The sequence below is a fragment of the Conger conger genome, chromosome 6 (assembly GCF_963514075.1).
Source record: "Conger conger chromosome 6, fConCon1.1, whole genome shotgun sequence".
Taxonomy (NCBI): Eukaryota; Metazoa; Chordata; class Actinopteri; order Anguilliformes; family Congridae; genus Conger; species Conger conger.
Window position 1 is genome coordinate 30,400,106 of NC_083765.1, and position 11,566 is coordinate 30,411,671.

Here is an 11,566-nt window from a genome sequence, read left to right on the forward strand (position 1 = left end):
GTGAATGAGGACTTCCCTCTGGCCAAAGTGTCTACAGTCAATTATGCATAAGTTTTCAGCCTTCCCAATCACCATCACCACTGGCTCATTGGAATTCAACTTATTCCGCTGTGATTGAGTGCCTTAACTGGATGTGTCACTTGCTCACCACATATTACATACATTGTTTAACTTAATTATTGAATCGTTTTTTTATATTGCTGTCTCATTTACAGAACGTTGAGTGTTTTATTTACATATACATCATTTGACAGACTTACAAAAGTGCTCACAACAAATGACTACTGTCCACAAAAAGGCTAATAGAATGGGCAAAAGATTATATACTTTCCAAAAACAAATCTACATTTTCGAAGCAAGGTTGAAGTGAGCGTAAATTTGTACTTTCTTTATTAAACTGTTAATAAAATATGTACGGCCTGTTGTCCGTTAGTTAAAATAGTGAGTGCATTTAGCTTGTGTAAACAGATGAGTGATTTTTGGTTTGATTTGGATCCATACAAAGTACAGTGCAAGGAGTGTGGGGACCGTGGCATGGTTATTCCTTGTGGAGTACCACCATATTTACCTCAGGTGCATGATATATCTGACCCAATCCACACACTATCATGACGTTACACGACATCATCTTTAATGTTTCGTACAAGCGTGACAACATCTGCAATTTGATGCAAGGATCATTGTGGCTTGCTTCCACCAAATATTTCTTGCCAATTTGAAATAGGGTAACAGATCAAAGCTGTAACTTTAAGGCAATTGATGAGATTGAGTGACTGCATTGCCTCAGCAGCGGAACACTGGATGAAGCACAGAGATCTCCCCACACAATGGGCCGGGTGAGCAGGAAGCATTCGCAGGGCTGCGTCCTATACATTATTGCTGCTTTGCATTTCCAGGCAATGTGACCGCAATGTAGGGTGAATCAAAAAAAAAAAAAAAAAAAAAAAAAAAACCTGATCACTACACTGTTGAGAAGCCGTAATTGGTTACTTTTTAGAAAAACAGACGTTCACAATTAGACACGAAAGGACATCCACATTGAAGCACATTGAATCGAATAGGCCTTTTTTCTCTTTATACATCTTCTAGGTAATCTGACACAGAATCTGCTGGCCTCTTTGTTTCATTGTAAGGCTCTGTAATTGCGTCTTCTCATAACTGCAAGCCACAGAATTCAACCAAATACAAATCTATGCATTTTAAAGACACAATGTGTGTCTCCACCATCTGCACAGCATACGTGTACAGTACATCGGTGGTGAAACAGTGTCCATCTCCCACAGAAAAATACCGAAAGGCGAAAATACATCAAAATGAATTAAAAATATTATAATATACTTTATGTTGGGAATTTGACAGGATATTGGATTAAATAAAGCTCAGTAAATCCACATTACCCCATAAGGAGGAGGAAGGGAGAACACTGTGCTTTGATTTAATCTAACCCCGGGGTAATAAGCTACCACCCTTAGCTCAGTCACTGGGTGGTTTTTTGTGGTTGTGAAATGTTTCTTGGGATTCAAAAGGCACAGACATGATGCCCCATTAAGCCAAAACCCTACTGATTGAATCTTGCCAGTCGTGGGTGGTATCGTGAGTGATTATATTGGTTTAAATCATCACTGAAAGCACAAGAGGTGCAATGGGGTAAGAGAAAGGTTTGAATAGGTTATTCATGTATGCAGCTCTCCTCTGAAGTCATTCAGCTCAAATCTCTCCCAACAGACGTCAATTCTGAAAAGGCCTGACACAAAAAAGGAAAGAAATAAAACTTGAAGACCCTTGTCTTATTATAAAGTGCTTTAATTAACCTCTCATTTCTCAGACTGGAGGATACCGAAGGTCCTTGGCCCTGTGTATGGACTATTTCTTCTCTTTTCACAGCAGTGAGCAACATGGTGCGACCTTGTAATGCAGAGTTCACTTCTGAGCCGTGCCTATGTTATTCACACTGCCCACGCCTGCACAGGCCGGTCTGGCCAAGCAGGAGCAGGACACTGATGAGCCAAAGCTATAGCTTACATTCACAATGCTGAACCCATCACTTATGCTAATTGCAATTAGCCACATTGTGATACATTTGCCATAAGCGCTACGGGTAGCATGGTGCAAGAAATGAATAGAAAGGAGGATGATCACTGTTCTTCAGGGTACTATGTTTTACAGTCTGATCACTTGGGGCTGGTGCGGCTTTCTTTTGTTCATTAATACCTTTTGTCCTGTGAACTGAATTGCTAACTTGGTTATAGGTTTTCTATTCCTGTGTGCCATGATTATAGAACAGGATATGTCACTATTTAGTACATGCTTAAATACGCTATGAATAAAGCAAGTATTCCAGCTTTCCTTTCGCATTTAATCTTGGTAAACACGAGAAACTAAGGATAAGGACCACCTTTATCTGAGTTTTGTATTTAAACTCTATAGAATGCAAGTGTTTAATCTACTTTAGTATGTATTCAGCTACCAAATGTGTCTGTGGTAACTGTCATGCTAGCATATCTATCAATAGCTATGGCTGTTATAAACTCTGATGTGGACTCAGCTGGTCGCACTTCAGGAAAAACCAATCAAAAGCCTCCTTTAATAATTCCTTCCTTCTAACTGATGTAACACTATTAGAGTTCTGGTAAACCTGCTTGAACCTAGCTCAGGGACAGACATGCAATAGTAGATTTCTGAGGCCAGAGAGTGGTGGTTGGTTGTCAATCAGAACTAGCATGGAAGAGCCACATAAGAGCCAGAAACCCTGGTCCTGGAATCAAAGTGCAAAAATGGGTGCAATGTGAGGGTATTAAGACTATTTAGCTGCCTTAATGGATGGACAAAACAGGACACAGTGGAGGTCTGGCTATGGACTCTCTCTCTCTCTCTCTCTCTCTCTCTCTCTCTTTCAAACGCACACTCACACACAGACACACATTTTTATTTCCTTCCTTTATGCAATGAAGCATTTTGACAAACAGATTTATGGGTTACGTCATATTTCTTCTCTCTTTTAATCAAATGGCGGGGCGCGAGGCTGACCTGCTGAGATTAATATTGCAATTGATCAGATTGGATAGAGGTGTCCTCATACCGCCATTTGCTTCTCTGAGAGAATTCCAGTAAACTGTTCCACTGTGTGTATGTTCATGTATGCATACATTTATGGCTGTGTGTTTGTGCACACATACAGTATGTACACACATATCTGCCAGGCCACATGCGTGTGTCTGTGTGTGTGTGTGTGTGTTTGTGTATGTCTGTGTGTGTGCGTATGTGTTTGCGTATGTGTTTGTGTGTGTCTGTGTGTGTGCGTATGTGTTTGCGTATGTGTTTGCGTGTGTTTGTGTCTGTGCGTATGTGTTTGCGTATGTGTTTGTGTGTGTCTGTGTGTGTGCGTATGTGTTTGCGTGTGTGTTTGTGTGTGTCTGTATGTGTGCATGTGTGTTTGCGTGTGTGTTTGTGTGTCTGTGTGTGTGCATATGTTTGCGTGTGTCTGTATGTGTGCGTATGTGTTTGCGTGTGTGTTTGTGTGTGTCTGTGTGTGCGTATGTGTTTGCGTGTGTCTGTGTGTGTGTGTGTATGTGTTTGTGTGTCAGTGTGTGCATATGTGTTTTTGTGTTTGTGTGTGTCTGTGTGTCTGTGTTTGCGTGTGTCAGTGTGTGTGTGTGTCTGTGTGTGTGCATATGTGTGTGTCTGTGTGTGCGCGTATGTGTTTGCGTGTGTCTGTGTGTGCACGTATGTGTTTTTGTGTCTGTGTGTGTTTGTGTGTGTCTGTGTGTGTTTGTGTGTGCATATGTGTTTGTGTGTGTCTGTGTGTGTGTATGTGTTTGTGTGTGTCTGTGTGTGTGTGTGTGTGTGTTTGCGTGTGTCTGTGTGTGTGTGTGTGTGTGTGTTTGCGTCTGTCTGTGTGTGCATATGTGTGTGTCTGTGTGTATGCCTTTGCGTGTGTCTTTGTGTGTGGGTATTTGTTTGCGTGTGTCTGTGTGTGCGCGCGTGCTCGTGGGTCCATGTTGGTCAGAAGCGGGCGGGAGAGCAGGTGCAGCCGGAGAGCCAGGCGCTGCAGCAGGAAGTGGGCGTCTCGGGGTGAGCGGCAGCCCGCCAGTCACGCTGAGCCGCTCCGCGTGCTTCCTCACCGCCATCACGCGTGACACCGGGGTCAGCCGCCTCACTGGGGAGGTGAGCGTGCGGCCCCCCGAGATGGCGAGCGGGGAAATTACCACACATCTTTTGTTGCTAAGTGCGCGGCTGACTGATGAACAGAAGCGGCCTTTGGCAGACGCTAACTGCAGGGGTGGCGTTGGGGGATTGGACAGGGAGCAGGGAGCGAGATGCCGGCGGGGGGCTGGGGGAAGGGGGGGGGGGGGTGCAGCCTTCTGATTAAGGGCGAAAGACTGCCTGGGAAGAAGGGGAGGGAGGTGGTGGAGGAGAGCGGTGGAGGGGGGAGGGGAGAGGACAATTTTACACAGACCCAAAGCCTCTACCGTCACAGAGGACTGACCAGTGAGTTACATCAGGAGCCTCGTTGTGGGGGTTTTTTTTTCTCCGTTTGTTTTTTGTTTTTGGATTTGGGGTGTCAATAGCTTTAGGTAATTAAATCTAGCCTCAAGTTTACTTCAGTGGGAAAAAAAAATCTCCCATCTTTGCTGCACACAGTTAAAGGTAGATTATTTGCGGTAGAAATTCAGGATTAAATAATTAGGCTTTGTACTTAGATGTTTCAATTATATCAACAGTGGGGGATCTCCTTCTCCCCGAAAACGACATTATGCGTTGCGGCATTAGTTCCAAATGTCACGGAATGAGTAGTTTTTTAATGATTCAGGAAAGTTGAACAAAAATAGCTGCCATTAACCTCCAAGACACAAGCATGCAAAAGCCCTCCCACGACAGAGGGAGAGAGAGAGAGGGAGAGAGAGAGGGATAGAGAGACGGAGAGAGAGCACCTGTGCCATTGTTATGCCTGTTGCCTGGTAACAACATTCTTCACCGACCAACACGAAGTGAGCGGAAACCATCCATGAAGAAAGCCTTCCCCTTTAAATGAACAAAGAATGCCACATTTCATGGACATTTGAAGGAAACAGTTAGTTTGGGTGCATGGCTATTGCATCTGCATTTTCATTTGATAATGTTCTGTCTGCAGTGATACACAGTAAGCAAGTATCCCCTGTACTTGCCTTCCCAGGAATATATTTTTTCTGGGATTAATGACGACCCAGAAATGGTTTCACCGTATACCATTTTTCTTCTATAAAGACCATTGCACTGTATCATGTGTATCAAGATCATGGCTTCTGGATGCGTTTCCATAGCAGAAGCATACAGTGTATAGTTATGGGAACTAAGAACTCCAAAAGTGCCATGACCTACAGGGTGGAGCTAGCAGTCCTGTATTGGTCAAAGTAGTTTACAAATTTGAAAAAATTTACTTGACTTGTTCACTACTAAGTCAGCCTTTACTTGCATCACCATAAACTGTATTTTATGATATTACCAATAACATTAGTGCAGCCACAAAAATGAAGTGAAATAAATAGGGGGTAGCTTAATAGGTGGGTCTACTGCTTGTAGTCCGTCAGATGCTGTAATCTGCTAGGCTTGTAAAACAAGTGTTTTCTTTTTTTCCCACTCATTCATTGTTTCTGACTCAAAAGTTCGGTGGAAACGGAAACAGGAACGTATTCTGGGAACGACTGAGGTTCCAGGTGCGGATACTTCCTCAATGGAATGGAAAAGCAGCATATGTGAAACAGTCTGAGAACCATTCCCAACTTGCATATTACATTTGGGAATTCTTCCTGTAGATTTCATAAATGAAGAAACTGAAACATTCATAGATGAATGAAACAGAATATGCGGCAGTTATGTTTGAGGAGATTGTGTTTTTTGGGGGGGGTTTTCCCCTGAACGTGGTTGACAGTGTGAGGACCAGCATTCTCTCCAGCACCTGGGTGTGGGTCTGAACCTCAGAGCTGTCGCCTCACTCAGGGGCCTGGGGGTATAAGGCCTTCGCCTGAACTATGAAAGCTACGCCTTGCCACAGCTTCTGTCGGGCGCATGAAACACTCTCCCCTTTGATGGCTGTTTCTGTCAAGCCCAGCCCCTACCCTGCCTATGTAATGTGGATGCTGGCAGAGATGCCGAACAGCTCAAAGCTTTCGCCAGCGTTTGGATGCCAGCCTCCTCTTCCTCCCGCAGTCGATAAGCGAGGCCAATTTTCATTTCAGGACGGTGCGCGGATGCCCGTTAGCCACGCAGCTTCCAAGCCTTATTTTATTTTTTTTACTCAGGAGTAATTACTTAGAGAGGCAGGAACGGAGTGTGTGCCTAACCTATGATTTACGCCTCTCATCCCCTTTGGCAGACATTGAAGGCGTCAGCGTTTTAACCCCCTGCCCCCCCCTAATGTGATTTGATAGGTCAGGCTTTGTTGCAGCACGCCCTCTGTCTGTCTTGAGAGGGCCCCCGCTTAGCGGCCTGCGACACTTTCCAATTAGTTTATCGGCTCCATCCGGAAAAAAAAAGCGTCACAAGACCCATTTTGCGGATACGGAGAATGTGATGTGCGGTGTGGGGCTGCGGACAGCCCTGGCTCCTCCTCTGAGCTGGTAATTGAATGAGGTGAGCAGGGACATTTGGTGAAAAGCATGCACTGCACACTCACGAGCCTCGGAGGATGCCTGTTCATGCCAGGTTCGCATTACTGTTAGACGGGTCAGGTTTCCACAGCCTCCACGGCACGGAAATAGCTGGTCGGTAGCAGTGTTCAGCCATTATTTTGCAGGAGGATCAGGATAGATTCAAATCAAAAATGTATGTCTAGATTTTTTTATGGTGCAACGGTATAATAATTTTGTGTCTTTTCTACCAGATTATAATATGCTCCACAGCTGTGAATCAAAATTGAAAAAGTAATTATTAACTATTAACTGAACTATCAAATTTAGCTATCATTTATAAAGCTTATATTATTTTTTTACCACTAGATCAAAAATACAAATATTCCAACTAATGATAAATGTTTTGAAAACCATTTATGTTCAATTAGCAAACAATAAATCAGATCTGCTCACCCTAGCCGTGGATTAATATTTACTATATATAATCTAGAATCTACATTTACAACCCCTACAATGGTTATAGATTATCCACCAGATTTTTTTTTTATTGTTCACCCAAACAAAAGAGTCAAATAATACCCTTTAAATTATGAAAACACGTAGACGTGGTGGTGGCAAATGAGACAAATAGTGACAGCAGTGACCTTTCACACAATGTGCATCTCTTAAAGGATGCTGCCTTTGTAACCATCCTTTTCACCGTAGATCTTCTGTTGCGTTTAGAGTGATCTTTGTTTTAAAGTGTAAAAACCCTTCATATTAAAGTAAAAGCAGCTCAAAGTAAAGGTAAGATTCATCTCATGAACTGTATGCCAAGGGTGCATCTATTACAGGAGTCCAAGTGAAGCAAGAGTGTCCCACCCCTTACATTTAACCAAAGTTTGTTTTCGTTACCACTGCGGGTCCTTTTCTCAGGCTGGCTGCATTAGTGTGTGGGAATTGGTGTTCATGGCAGAAATTGATTTTAAATGCTTTCGGCAAAAACTGTGTTTAGTTTGCTCCCCAGCTAGGTTCTAACAGCATCAGCATCAAAAAAGATTTGTTTTTCACCCTTAAAAATAAGCTGTCTGAAAACAATTCTTTTTTTTTTTTGCCTAATGACACCATGGAATATGCCATACATTTAATGTGGCACTTGAAATGAATGATTTTCTGATGGTAGATCAGACCATGCTATTAAGATCTCATCAAAACCATTAATGAAATAGATTCATTCACTGTGTTGTGAATGAATCAAACTGCATGCAGATTTCTTTACAGTACAACATTAGGCAGGGAAGGCTTGAATGGACATTGAGGAATTTGGTTAATTGGTCACCCCCCCCCCCTCCCCCCAAACCACACACACACCCACCCCCAAAACCATTTATTCCTTCCTAATCGCACATCACTGGCTGTCACACGTGGGCTAGCCCAATGCACCTCTACTGCTTTCCCTAATTCATTATCCCCCATTATTTATGGGTCTAATGCTGCAAACAGCAGAATGATAGTTTCAGCCATGTCTCTCTGGCACTCTGTCTTATGGCTTTCAGGGAGCAGTGGGTGGCTTGTGTCACACATATACTGTATTTGCTGGCAATTAAGAGAGCTCAGAAAAACATGTGGGGGCTGGGGGGCGGGGGGGATCAGTTATGCACTAAAATGATCCACCTGAATCACAGGTGCAAACGTATGAAAACAGCATATGAATCATTTTTCAAGATTAAAACAAAATGGAGGCAGCAGAAAAGCTTGTCATTCTGCATTTTGGTCTACAAAATGATAATCTAATCTTCTTGATGCTTCTCATCTCTGCAAGCCAATAAAACAATGTTATACAACATTGTGTTAGATCAAACATTTTTTTCAGGAGTAAGATGTTGCAGAGGTTATCAATGACATCATCATTGTGCTACATACAGTACTGCACTGTATGCAGTTGTATGGGGTTTTACACCACAACGAACATGTCTTTGGCTCCTTTTAAAACCGGCATATACCCCTGTGAAGTGTGAGGGCAATATGCTGGATGTAGACGAACTACAAAAGTCACTGTTGGAAAACGAAACTCAAGTCCCTACTGTCACTCAACCACTTGTGAGGGAAGTTTAGCCTCTCTCTGCCTCCAGCCAGTATATTAATAATTAACAGCGCAGCTCCCACAGAAGCAGGCTTTAGAGAGCCTCTGTGAAGCTCTGTGGAGAGCAGGGTTTTCTCAGGATGTGAAGAAATACACACACTGTGGGGAGTGCTTTTGACACAAATTCAAAGCGTACGGCTACATCGCCAGCATCATCGTTACTGTTCGTTTGTCAACACAAAAATAAGGCCATGTGACTGTCATATGTCTAATCAAGCACTGCAGTTACCATTAAGTTCATCTGTGAAACACATTCAGGATTATGAAAACTTTAAATAATTAATTTTGCACTAACTCAAGAAACAGACCATAACTCCAGAAGTCTCTAGTGGAGAATAGTTGAGATATTTTTTTTTTTTTTTTTTAAAGGTTTGGCACTCTAAAATGAAGTAGTCTTGAGATTCATTTGGTTATACCAGGAGAGTGGGTTTGATATAATTTGATTTACATGGCTAAAAAATGGGTTTGAAAGTCTATCACAATGCATTCACAGTATAATCAACATAGAAAGCAACCAGATAATGTATGTTTTAAAATGTAATACTATACAGTCTGTTGGCATTACAAAGTAACTGGCTAAATTAAGTTTTTGTTGACAGTCAATGACAGTAAACTTGGTAAAAGGAAAATGTTCCTTTGATTTTTGTTCAGCAACATAAAAAACGGAACCACTGAGGTTTCAATCATTATTTTACAAGTGTTCAACAGGAAAAAAAAAAAAAAAATTATTTGTGAGCTGAAATGACATCTAATTGGTTGTGATCCAAAAGCTGCCAACTGTCATTTAAAAGAGAATATGAAATGGGAGTCTTCCTCTGCTCTTCAGAGAGTTCACCAAGGACAACCATTTTTTGTCAAGGAGGCTTACATGAGTATTAGTTCAGTCAGATATGACGTGTGAACCGCTAATGCATCCAGTCACTGTTGATTCAACACATTTCACTAATTTTATGGTTATTGATATAGTCAGTGTTTCTCTAAGGTCTGTGGTGTCTGATTTAGAGCTGCATGCAGAAGCCAGGCTGAACTGCACTTCGCTGCTCAAAGAGCTTGTGTGGTTCACTGTCTTTTCCTGATGGTGATGTGATGGGCATTTTGTAGAGATTTTGAAAGGATACCAATGCTGCCCTAGTTGATTATGGAAAGGTTCCTGTTTTGAGTGTGGGGTTCAACTGTCATGCCAATTTGTAAAGCTTTCTGGGACCCTAGCTACTAAGCAATGGGGTCATCTTTTGCTAAATCTCTATTTTATTTTATATCTATTGTTTGCTAAATGTCTACTTTATTCAAAATATCTTCTTTCATCTTTAGCGTATGTAGATATCCTCACTATGCCGTTTTTATTTGATAGACCTATGTGTGTCCGCTCTGTCTGGATCTACATCAAACATATTTCAAATCTTACTGAACACCTGAATCCCAATGGAAGAACACTATACAATTCACATTGTTGACCAGGAGTGCATAAATAAAAAAGTTATAAAGAAAATACGTTTTTTATTTATTTTACCATGCCCAGAATACAGAGAATCAAAGAAAAACTGGAGGTTCATAATGATAGAGAAAACAGAAAGCAACAGAGGAAAACCTTCATAACATATAAACCATATGATGAGAAATGCAGATTTTGTGCTTTCAAAAAATATATCAATAATACGCAAATATATAATGTGCAAATAATGTTTTATTCCCGGGAGACAACACAGCTTGCTAAAGGAAAATGTCTCGAAATTTGCATCATCATTCTGGCCAGAGTAATATTTCAGCAGTTAAAACTAAATATGTCTCCGTGGGATGTTGAGTAAATTCCAGAAAGGCTATCTGGATCCCACTGCGAGGGAAGTCTATACTGAACGTGCATCAGTCAAACCACGGAAGACTGGTGGATCATTTGCAGGGATGACAGAGCGATTACACAACTTTGCATCATTAATCACAATGGCGCGTGTAAGCACCCTAATATCTTTGTGGGTTGGGCCTTTGTTTAAACTGTTCGCCATTCACATTCTTCAGGCTGTACCATTCTCCGTGCGTCATGGAGAATAAAGAGCCCTCAGTGGGAGTCTTCCCAGTCAACTGTCATCTATCTCAATGAAATAGAGCGAATTTTTAAAAACTTCACATTTAAATCAATTTGGATTCAATATTCCTCCTTTTCTCCCTTTAATGAATTTTAAATTGCCAGCTGTAATTGAATATGGGTCCAACAAATGTAAACGAGGGACAAATGTAAACCCCGAGCACTGCATATTGTAACAGGAAAAGCAAGCGGTTTTTATTTTCTTTGGGAAAAGTGGATTAATTTTATGGCATCAAATAGCACAAATTGCAAATTGATAGGGGATGTTTTAACTTATGGTGATAGGAGACGTTTTAACTTATGATGATAGGGGATGTTTTAACTTATGATGATAGGGGATGTTTTAACTTATGATGATAGGGGATGTTTTAACTTATGATGATAGGGGTGTTTTAACTTATGATGATAGGGGATGTTTTAACTTATGATGATAGGGGATGTTTTAATTTTACATAAGACCGCCGCTCATCATGAACATGCCGCTTGCAGTGGCAAAGTGCACCTGTCAGTTTTGGCCTTACGAATGTTAATCTCTCAACTTCAGGAGTCTCCCAGTCAGAGTGTTATTTGGTGGTTGCTACTATAGACAGTTCCCCTGATAAAAGAGCCTCTTGCTATGCATACTGAATTAAATACTGTAGGCATCTTCCAATCAGACCTTGTTGGTCCCTGACAAGCACATGGGTGCAGGAATGGTCGAAGGTCTGAAAGGAGCGAGGAATACCTCCTCAAACGGCGTGGCAACTAGACTAATGT